The sequence below is a fragment of the Scylla paramamosain genome, chromosome 41, assembly GCF_035594125.1.
Source record: "Scylla paramamosain isolate STU-SP2022 chromosome 41, ASM3559412v1, whole genome shotgun sequence".
Taxonomy (NCBI): Eukaryota; Metazoa; Arthropoda; class Malacostraca; order Decapoda; family Portunidae; genus Scylla; species Scylla paramamosain.
In genome coordinates, this window is record NC_087191.1 from 1,055,001 (window position 1) to 1,064,941 (window position 9,941).

A 9,941-nucleotide genomic window follows, 5' to 3' on the forward strand; every position below is an offset into this window, starting at 1 on the left:
ATATATATATATATATATATATATGGAATGAAATATATGAATGATGAATGTACATAGTAATAATTGTTATAAATAAATAAATGATATATATATATATATATATATATATATATATATATATATATATATATATATATATATATATATATATATATATATATATATATATATATATATATATATATATATATTTTTTTTTTTTTTGGATAGGTAGATAGATTAGATGTAGTACTTATGAATTCAATCTCTATCGTCTTAACTATAACTACAATAAATCATAAAATTATACTAATGAAATTATACTATAAAGTGGTGGTTGGATCAGCATTTTTTTTATTTTCTTTAGTATGCTCACAGTCTTATAGTGGTTTTATTTTCTTTATTGAGATTTGTGATGGCTTCTTCGCAGGAAGACGGAAGATCTTTACAAAAGAGATAAAAAACACCTTGGACAATATTGGCTTCGCTCCCATAATGCCTCCTAAATTAAAAGAAAAAAAAAAGTAATAACTAGAGTTGATGACTTAATATATGACCAGAGAAGAAATTGTTGATGAACTAATAGCTAAAAACAAATGGATTGGCTTTCAACATCAGTATTTCAGCAAATGAAATAAGAAGAGAGACATTCATACCATTACATTGCTGAATGAAAGATTACAGAACTAGATCACTACACTCGTGACTGCCCTAAAGATGCAGAATATAAAATATGCTACGAGTATAGCAAAGACATCAATGTAGAGAACAGTGCATGGCATCAATGTAGAGAACAGATAAAAATATGTGTGAACTGTGGGGAAAACCAGTCTATTAGCTATGGAATGTAGGCAAAGGTAAATTATCCTGAAAGAAATAAGGAAAGAGGCAGCAGAAAGACAAAACATGACTTATTCCTACATAACACGCACATGAATTAACCCTACATCAACAATAATACTCACACTTTGAGTTACAAGAGATCACGAGAAAATTAATTGACTGATTATCAGATTAAAAAAAAAAAAACAACAAAAAAAAAAAACATAAGAACATAAGAAAATGAGGGAAGCTGCAAGGAGCCATCAGGCCTACACTTGGCAGTCCCTGTATGAAACATACCTATTTTCATCTATCGTCTCCATCCATAAATATGTCTAATCTTCTTTTAAAAGCTCTCTACTGACTCAGCACTAATAACCTGATTACTAAATCCATTCCATTCATCTACCACTCTATTTGAAAATCAGTTCCTTCCTATCTCCTTCGTGAACCTAAAGTTTTCAAGCTTGAACCCATTATTTCTTGTTCTGATCCTGATAATTTTGCTTGCATCACCGTTGTTATAATCACTATACAACTTAAAAGCTTCTATCAGATACCCTCTTAACCTACGTCACAGATTTAATATCTTCAGTTTGGTTTCGTAAGGATTACCCCTCATCCCCTTTATCCTTTTAGTGATTCTTCTTTGTACTGATTCTTATAGACCAATATCGTTCCTGGAATATGGGGACCAGAACTGCATTGTTGAGTGTAGATGAGGTCTGACTAGCGTCAAATACAACTTCGTTTCTGCTCTTTATTCATTGTTTTCTTAGAGAGATCAGAGCTAACTACAACTCCCAAATCTCTTTTTTTCCCTGACCAAACCAGAGCTTGATTGATTAGGTTATCGCGCCACTACAAAACTTTAAAAGCAACAAAGACTGTAGTTTAAAATATTGATGTTAAAAACAAAATTATATGTATGTTAAAAATGTTAAAAGACCACTAAAATGTTATCATAAAAAGGAAGTGGGATGAACCATCAAAACTTTAAGTACTATAAATGAGAGGGTTGGTATTTTAATGTATTAATTAATTTAATTTAAAGTGGTGGGGTTCTGATCTCACTGACCCAGACCAGAGTGTGTGGCGTTGTTAGTTTCGTACCAAAGACACTGATTTCACTGACCCAGATATCTGGCGTTGTTCGTTACGTATCCAAAAAACTGACGCCACTGACCTAGATATCTCGCGATGTTCATTATGTGCCCAAGACACTGACCCCACTGACCCAAGCCCCAAGATCCAGCGTTGTTCGTTACGTGTCTTCATTACTTGCCTCCCGGTTGTCCCAGTGCAAGGATATTACTAGTAAAATATTTAAAATAAAGGTATCTAAAAGGAAAGCTATGTTTTTGTTTAAAAAGCAAGTCTTCTACACTAACATGAGGACCTCATATCCCAGGGAGAGAGCCCTCTCTCTTAAGTATCAGCGCCATCCGTAAAGTCCCATCAACAACACGACAACGAAAAAGGTATCGCTCCCACAGCTCCACCAGACTGGGACACTGCATCAGGAAATATCGCACTGTATGGGGAACTAAACAGTCATTACAAAATGGTTGCGTCTCCAGGGACATGAGGTAATCATGAGTGAGACATGTGTGATCCGTCAGGAGACGGACCAGAACAGTTTCTGAGCAGCGCTCCTGCACGTGGACATACTTACGTCCATGGACAGAAAGTTACATTAGTTATCTCACCCATCTTGGTGGTGGCAACCAAATCCTCCCACCTGCCCTGCCAACTAGCAAGAACTGCCACCCTTTATACTGGACTATAATTCATGAAAGGGAATGGGGATGGAAGGAGCAACCCGAGTTGCCGCCTGTTTAGTCAGCCCATTGGCCTTCTCATTCTCCTGAACTTCAAACATGTGCCCAGCAAAATACGACGTGATAGCTTCTACGCTCTAACAGGTAAAGTCACTCAAGAATTAATAAAACAAGAGGGTGAAGAGAAGAAAAAGCTAAAATGTTGAAGAGAGGAAAGAACACTGCGAGTCGCTAAAAAAAATTAAAAAAGATGAAACAAAAAGAGTGAAAATAATTCTTGAAGCTATAATAATGGCAGAAAGCTCTGCCGTAACAACACAAGCAACACTGGGGAGTCTACTGCCTCGAAAGAAGGAAGGAAAGACAACAACAAATTTGACTCCACCTTCGAATTTTAAACCGTCAGTGAATACAGGGATCGAGTCGGAATGTGTGGAGTGGTGTTCCAAGAATAATACACGGGACTCAAAATCCGGTAAAAAGTTTTTATTAGGAATATCAAGCCCGCAGACAGAAATGTCTAGGAATTGCCAGTAATCAACTCTAGGAAACCTACAGAGACATACAGAAACGGAAGGTACAGTTAATGACACCATAGAAGATGCAACCGTAACACCGAAAGGTCTAGTGAGACTCGGGTGAGACACATATAGATGGGAACGTGAATTACGGGAAACTGACACACAAGAAACAGAGTCAGGAAGACGTTGAACACGATACCAGCACCTCAGTAATAAAGACTGACGACGCAAGTCCAGCGGGAGGACTCCAGCATCTACCAGTAAGCTAGGAAGTCGTGCCTTAGTAGCAGACGAATAAACCTCACAGCTATATTCCAACTTCGAAGGAATAAAAGTGCGGTGCAAGAGGAGGAGGAGGGTCTGTCTGTCAGCACCCCAAGAGGTATGAGGCAAGACTCTAAGGAGTGAAAGCGCCTTCATACATGCTACCTTACTATAACGAAGGTGAGGTTTCCAAGTCAGGCGTTTGTCAAATATAAATTCCGGGATACGAGTTTCTTCCACACAAGATATTCTTCTATTATACAGATAAGAATCTGGATCTGGGTAAACATGATGAAGGTGACAAAAAATATATGACCACAGTCTTCGAAGCCGAGAAAGGAAATCCCCGAGCTGTAGCCCAATGAGAATTCCTATTAATTACCAACTGCAACTTCCTTTCCATCAAATGTTTCCACGCCGCAGAAAAGGATATCGAGAAGTCATCGACATATAAGCTATCACGAACTCCTTCTGGAAGCACACCAATAACACTGTTTATATAGCCACAACGAAAAAGGCGACTCTGAGTATACTTCCTTGCGGCACACCATCCTCAAGTGAACAAGCTTCAGACAGAACGGCCCAAAAACAGCTTCAGACAGAATGCCAGTAAAAAGCAATGAGATAAAAATTGCAGTATAGAAATAGGGAGTCGGCCACGGAGATCAAATTCGAGCAGAGTGAGTAAAATGCCGTGGCACTAAGCTCTGTCATCTGCTTTTTCCAAAATGAAAAAAAATATTGTAACATGATGTTGTTTACTAGAGAATGCTTCATATATAGAAGTTTCAAGAGATAACAAAGCATCAGACGTAGACATCATTTTCCGAAAACTATATTGAACAAGTGACAAGTAATTCCCTCTCTCCAAGTACCACACAAGCCTGACATTTATCATCTTTTCAGCAATTTACATGTGGTTAAACAGTGGCAGTGGTGTACTTCCGGAAGCAATTCGTGATAGCTTATAATGTCGATGACGTATCGATCTCCTTTTCTGCGGCGCGGATGCCTTTGATTGAGAGAAAATTGCAGTTAGCAATTAATGGGATTTCTCATTGGGAGACAACTCTGGGATTTCGTCTCTCAGCTTCGAAGACTGTGGCCATACATTTTTGCCTCCTTCGTGGTGTTTATCCTAATCTTGTCTATATTTATATGATCGAAGAATCTCTTGTGTGGAGGAAACTCGTCTCCTGGGACTTGTATTTAATGTCTGACTCTGGTACCTCACCTTCGTGATATTAAGGCAGCATGTATGAAGGGGCTGTCATTCCTTAAGAGTCTTGGCTCATACCTCTACTACTACTGAGGCTCGGCTTCGTGTGTTGGTCTCGGTGCACCATGCCGTTGTTTGCTTGTCAACTTGTACATTCCACTTATTCCCAATCCCTAACTTACTGGTGGATGCTGGTGTCCTTCTGCTGGACTTTCGTCACCGGTCTATATTAATGCGGTTCTGGTATCGTGTTTAATGTCTTCCCGACTCTGTTCCTTGTGTGGCCGTCTTCCGTGATTCACGTCCCCGTTTATATGTGTCTCACCTGAGTTTATCTAAACCTTTTGTTGTTAGTGTTGGATCTGCTATGGCGGCATTAAATGTATCCTCCGCTTCTCTAAGTCCCTGTAGATATCCTAGACTTGGTTGTGGCAATTCCCAGATATCCCTGCTATCCCTAATAAGAAGTTATTACTGGATTATGAGTCCCGTGCATTATTCTTGGAACACTATTCCACACATTCTGACTGTATCCCTGAATCTATGGCCAATTCAAAATCCGAAGATGGAATTGGATTTGATGTTATCTTTCCTTCATTCTGTCGAGGCGGTAGCCTCCCTGGTGTTGCCTCCATTTTTACGGGGAGAACTGTCTGGCATTATTTTAGTTGTAAGAATTATTTTTATTCTTCCCACCTCATCTTTTACAATTTTTAGTGATTCTCGCAGTGTTCTTTGCGCTATTCAACATTTTAACCCTTTTTCCCTTCATCCACTTGTTTTATTGATTCTTGAGTGGTTATATCTATTACAGCGTAGAGGCTACCACGTCGCATTTTGCTGCGTCCCTGCATATGTAAAATTCAGGGGAATGAGAAGGCCGATTGGCTGGCTACAGGCGGTAACTCGGGTTGTTCTTTCAACTCCATTCCTTTTTTTCATGACTTACACTCCAGTATAAGGGTGGCAGTTCTTGCCAGTTGGCAGGGCAGGTGGGAGGAGAAAGTTGCCACCACTAAGATGGGTGATATAACTTCTGTAACTTTCCGTCCATGGGCATATGTCCATGTGCATGTGCAGGAGCGCAGGCCCGTCTCCAGAGAAGTCACACACGTCTCACTCATGGTTACTTCATATCCCAGGAAATCGACCATTTAGCGATGAATGTTTAGTTCCCCTTACAGTGCGACACCTGCTAGTGGAGTGTCCCAGTCTGATGGAGCTGTGGGAGCGATATCTTTTCCGTTGTCGTGATGAAGATGGGATTTTCCGGATGTCGCTGATACCTGGAGAAAGGACTCTCTCCCTGGGACATGAGATCCTTAATTTTGTGGAGAAGGCTGGTCTTCTAATCAAACTATAGACTTTTTTTTCATTTTTTATAAAGGAGGGACACCGGCCAAGGGCAAAAAAAAAAAAAAAATATCCAATAAAAAAAAAAGGCGCACTGAGATGCCAGTCCCCGAATAGGTATTTAAAAATTAAAGGATAAATGTCTTGAAACCTCCCTCTTGAAGAAATTCAAGTCATAGGAAAGTGGAAATACAGAAGCAGGCAGGGATTAGAGCAGTGATTAGAACGGTCACCCTTTTTAGGAACAGGTTGGATGTAGGCAAACTTCCAACAAGAAGGAAAGGTAGATGTTGACAGACGGAGTTGAAAGAGTTTGACTAGGCAAGGTGGAAGCACGGAGGTGCAGTCTCGGGGAAGAATAGGAGGGACCCCATCAGGTCCATAAACCTTTCTGGGGTTTAGACCAGTGACAGCATGGAAAATATCATTGCGAAGAATTTTAATAGGTAGCATGAAGTAGTCAGAGGGTGGAGGAGAGGGAGGAACAAATCCTGAATCATCTAAGGTAGAGTTTTTAGCAAAGATTTGATCGAAGAGTTCACCTTTAATGATAGATGTGATAGCAGTATTGTCATCTGGTTAAAATAAAGGAGGGAAAGAAGAAGCAAAGTTATTGGAGATGTTTTTGGCTAGATGCCAGAAGTCACGAGGGGAGTTTGATCTTAAAAGATTTTCACACTTTCTTTTAATGAAGAAGTTTTTGGCTAGCTGGAGAACAGACATAGTTCATAGTTCCGGGAAAAAATATAAAGCACATGAGATTCTGATGATGGAAGGCTCAAGTACCTTTTGTGGGCCACCTCTCTATCATGTATAGCACGAGAACAGACTGTGTTAAACCAAGGTTTGGAAGGTTTAGGTCGAGAAAAAGAGCAAGGAATGTACGCCTCTATGCCAGACAGTATCATCTCTGTTATGCGCTCGGCACACGGAGACGGGTCTTTGACACGGGAGCAGTAGTTATTCCAAGGAAAATTCGCAAAATCCCTCCTCAGGTCCCTCTGACTAACAGAGGCAAAATGTCAGAGGCATCTCTGCTTAGGGAGATCCTGAGGAGGGACGGGAGTGATAGGACCAGATACAGATATGAGACTGACATCGGAGGAACCTAGCAGAGAAGACAGGGTAATAGCATAAGCAGAAGGATTAGAGGTTAGGAAAAGGTCAAGAATGTTGGGCGGTTGGGTATGGTTAGCATTAGACTTTGGTCGTCCAGAGGTAGACCATGAGTCCTAATACTTTGCGACCTGGGGTGTGGACGCCCAGAGTCTTTGGGACACATTTTCCAAGTGTGCCCCATTCTCGCACCCGAGTAAACATCCGGCCATAACCATTTGTTGACCTTCTTGACCGAAGTCCTGTCCAAGACGGAGTTGTGAGTCTTGAGAGAGTAAACCATAAGGACGTCTGCTGGCGCTCGCAAGCCTGACTTAGTCCTTTGGGACGGTCGGAGGAGCGTGGTGCTTGATGTGCAGATGGTCGCAGAGCCTAATGCAGGCGACTGCCTCATTCATGCCCACGGTCTAAAAAACGTCTTACTATAACTCCAAGGATGTGAGCGTCTGGGTGCGGGAGCGCTCTGGATACTCTCCTACCTTTTCAACTTTGATGGTCAATTGGAGGGGGGATTATGGTGTTCCTATCTTACATGGCCAACCAAAACGAAAATTACTTACAATTTGGTCTCTCGAGGGATCTGCGGCCACGGGAATGCAGTTCTAACCAAATTAAGAGGTCTTAGCAACTTGACACCATAAGTAAAACCCTGGTTAAAACTTTACTTATTGTCATAATTGAATATCCTTCAATACCTAAATGTGTAGGCTCTTACACACACAAAAAAAAGACAAATGTAAGCTGTGCTAAACAAGGCAATGAAATTTATAAACTATAATAAATATGACCGCCCCAATGCTAAAGAACTGCATTTCAGGTATGACATTCTACCTCTGAATATTTCAGTCCATAAAAAGGCATGTAAAATCAGGGGAAATGTTAATATAATTGAGCCAGAACATTACAAATATTTAACTAGCCAGAACATTACAAATATTTAACTAACATACAATTAAGCACACAAATGGTTCCCTAAAAAGAGCTCTACTATTAACTCAGAAAAACCTGAAGCCATAATTTCTCAACAATTATTTTTTTTAGTGTACTTGACAGACACCAGTCCTAGAAGACAACCTGCCAGGTGATGTGAACATTGAGAAATAGAGAAAGTTCCATGCATCTCACCTATCTTATTCTAATCTAACAGTCTTAACTAACACAACCTATTCTATTCTAACCTTGTCCTAAGCCAACCAATATACACGACCTACATTAACCAAATATACAATATTCCAACTTAACCTAAACTATTCCAACCCATTTTTATCACATATTCTATCCTTTCTCTAATAACTGACAAATTAAACTAAGTCACAGCACCAGCTAACATAATGAAATGTATTTATGCCATGAATGACTATTATAAGATGTACAATAAACACTATTACTGTAGCACCCACAGTCATGTTGTTATAGGGGGTGGTTCTCTTGGGGACTTTTTAGCCTGCCCTCTCTCTAAAGTAATTAGAATTTATATATTAAAGAAAAAAGCACTTTTTTACAAACTTACTTACATACCATGTACCTAATAATTAAACATTTAAACTAAAGATCACTAAAAGTCGCATGTTAGGGAAAACGGTTTCTGGTGATCCATTTATAATAATGCAATCAGGCGAGGAGTAAGAAAATTATATATATATATATATATATATATATATATATATATATATATATATATATATATATATATATATATATATATATATATATATATATATATATATATATATATATACGAACAACCCTGTCCTACGCCACTGAAGAAGAGTCAGAGCGACTGGAAATCCCGATTTGGGTGAATATGTCTTTCTACAGAAGGTATATTCCTATATCATAAATCTCAATAAAGAGTAAAACCACCATAAAACTTAGTAGAAAGAGCTTACTAGAGAGAATACAAAATGCTGAGCTAGGTATCGCTTTCAGCGAAACATGCACAAGAAAATTTCTTGCTTATATATATATATATATATATATATATATATATATATATATATATATATATATATATATATATATATATATATATATATATATATATATATATATATATATATATATATATATATATGTACATGTGTGTGTGTGTGTGTGTGTGTGTGTGTGTGTGTGTGTGTGTGTGTGTGTGTGTGTGTGTGTGTGTTGTATCTTTTACAGACAGAGAAAAGACGGTGGAGGGTGAATCCATAAATACAATACTTCAATCAACTTCTGAAGACCACATTATCCTTTTGATTCAAGATCAGACTTATTCGGTAATGCATTCCATTAAAAAAAAAACTCATGGTTAATGATCGCTTTTGTGAAGGCAAGGACCCTGTGTTATTGACCGCCCAATTTAGCAATCGTGATCTCGTGGGATCTGGGGAGTGGAGGGAGGGTATAAGCCCGAAGTAGTCCTACTAATTGATTGGTAGTCATGGGTGTTTTGTTCCTGGGGCAATATATGCTAGTCCTCTTTAACACGGCCGCGGTATGTGGGCTTTCTAGCAAAAAATGGAGAAGCGGTGTGTTGTGCTCCTCTTGACAAAATTTGCATGGCTGCAGGCGGGTGTTATCAGTGTCAAACTCGGCGACTTGTATCGTACACGTAGACGTGGACAGCCACTGACGTGCGTCGATCAAAGGAGAGAAGAGGTGGGACGGTACCTTGTGCCTAACATTTACCATTCTTGTAGACCACAGGCTGTCCTTCCGTTCACACAGCTAGCATGTTAAGACTGTCACCACTGCAAGTCTCGAGTTCATGCGATCTCTGACAGGAATCGAAGGGGAGAACAGTATTCAATGTCCTGTGCTCATTTTGCCTCCATGCTGTTCACTCTGACTACTTTGCCTTCCCTCCTCGATTAGAAGTCGAACATAACAGTGCCCTATGAATTC